The sequence below is a fragment of the Callospermophilus lateralis genome, unplaced genomic scaffold (assembly GCF_048772815.1).
Source record: "Callospermophilus lateralis isolate mCalLat2 unplaced genomic scaffold, mCalLat2.hap1 Scaffold_144, whole genome shotgun sequence".
NCBI classification, from domain to species: Eukaryota; Metazoa; Chordata; class Mammalia; order Rodentia; family Sciuridae; genus Callospermophilus; species Callospermophilus lateralis.
Genome location: NW_027512584.1, coordinates 2903489 through 2905748, shown reverse-complemented (window position 1 = coordinate 2905748; position 2260 = coordinate 2903489).

Here is a 2260-nt window from a genome sequence, read left to right as displayed (position 1 = left end):
ATAAAATTCATTTTCTTTGTATCCACAAATGGATTTTGTTTTTATCTTTGATCATTTTTTTGGGGTGACTTAGGGAATATTAATAACCTTTCACAGACAGGGCCTTTCTGTAATAGTCTTTCAAGGGCACAAAATGAAATGTGTCTCTATTAAAGATGATTCCATAAGCCACACTGAAATCTTTGCTCAGGAGTGAGGTGAGTCATGCTATTTGAAATAAAACAAAAACAAAAACAAACAAAAAACTCAACAAAATAGTCCCAAATTAATGTACATCTTTTTTTTAAAAAAAATGAAAGTATTTGTTAATAGTAAATTTCAGGGCTGGGGACGTGGCTCAAGCGGTAGCGCGCTCGCCTAGCATGCGTGCGGCCCTGGTTTGAACCTCAGCACCACATACAAACAAAGATGGTGTGTCCGCCGAAAACTAAAAAATAAATATTAAAATTCTCTCTCTCTCTCTCTCTCTCTAATACTGGGATGCTTTGGTAATACTTTCAGATGAAATCCTGATGATGATAAACAGACCTTTGTAACTCAGCCTCCTCTGTGCTTTTGTCTATCCATCACTATGATAATTTACTGCTCAATGGTATCTGCCTACTGACCTATGAGAACCACAATCTTTGCCTGATTCTGTAATTTTTTTCTTAAAGAAAAATCAAATTAATAAAAAATTCTCATGTTGCCTTCTGAACAAATTGACTTTCTTATTTAAATTAGCATAAAGTATTCTATAATTATCCATGTTATTTACTATATTAGTAGTTTATTACTTTGTATTGCTGAATAGTATTCCAGAAAAGGCACAAGTTTGTGGGTTTTAGCTACTGAAGTACTACTTGATGCTTTACTATTTGAGGTGAAATTAAATAAATCATAAATATCCTTGAAAAGTTTTGTGTAACTAAGTTTTATGTCATTTGGGTAATATAGTAGTGAGATTATTAGGTCATGAGTAATATAAAATTTATAAAACTTACTTTATAGGACTGCAAAATTATTAGTAAAAATGGTCAAACTATTTTAAATACATTGAAGTAACATATTCGTTTTCCAATTGTTCTAAAACCTTACAAGGACTGGATATCTGCTACTTTCTTTATATCTTATTTTGATGATATGGAATGGTATCGCATTAAGACTTCATTATATTTCTTTAGTTTCTAATGATGTTCATTATCTTTTCAGGTACTTTTAAGTGATATGTCAATTTTTTTTCCATTTTAAAATTGGGATATTTAATTAAAATTCAGATTTGAAAAAAGTCTGTATTTTGATTCTGTATATCAGTTCTTTATTAGTTATAAATTTTGCAAATATATTCTCCTAGTATGTGTACTGCTTTACAATCCTCTTAATTGTATATTTTAAAGAATTTAATTTTATCAATTGTGATGAAACTTCGATTTTATCAATCACCCTGCATGAGTCAAATCTTAGAAATTGTGCCACAAAATAGGTCACAGAAATATTTCATCTTTTTCTAAAAATGTTCTAGTTTTAAGGTTTTCACTATGACTCATTTTGAGTTAACTTTTCTCTATGGTGCAAAGGGTGGAACCTAATTCCTTTCTTTGCATATGCATATTGTTGAGAAAAGAAGTCTCATCTATACAGTCTTTTTCTCTCACTAAGATACACAAGAATTAATTGAGTCTGGAATCTATTCTAAGAGTAAAGAGCCCCAGGGCTCCTGCTGCACTTATTGTCTTTTTCAAGATTATGTCTCCCTATTGCAAGTTCAGTGCAGTGCGAGCATCTTTGTTCTGTTTAAGCCTGGGCACTGTATGGCACCTGGCTAACCACACCAGTCTCTCTGTCCTCTACAAGAAGAGGATGGGCTCATTCTACAGTAGGGAGTTGGGTGGCTACTGGCCCTGTGTTGGCTGCCAGGAGAGACCTGCTACATTATTGAAGCTGGTATTATCTTGTCTCTTTGTGTAAGTAAAGTGTGTGCCATCTAGAGCTCGACTACACTGAGTTTCACTTGATGACTCTGATACCAACATGCAATTGGACTGAGTCTGCAGAGTCCCCTATGGGTATTGAAGAACAGTGTGTTGTGTTTTGCTTAAATCAGTTTTTCCACACTGAATAAGTAAAGAAAAATATGCTTCCATAAGAAATTTACATCACAGAGAGAAACCAGTCAATAATATTCACATAAGTATGGTATATGGTATATAATGAGATGTTAACTCCTACAGCCAGAGTAAAACTAAAACAGGATATGGACTTTCAGATTTTAGTGAATTTA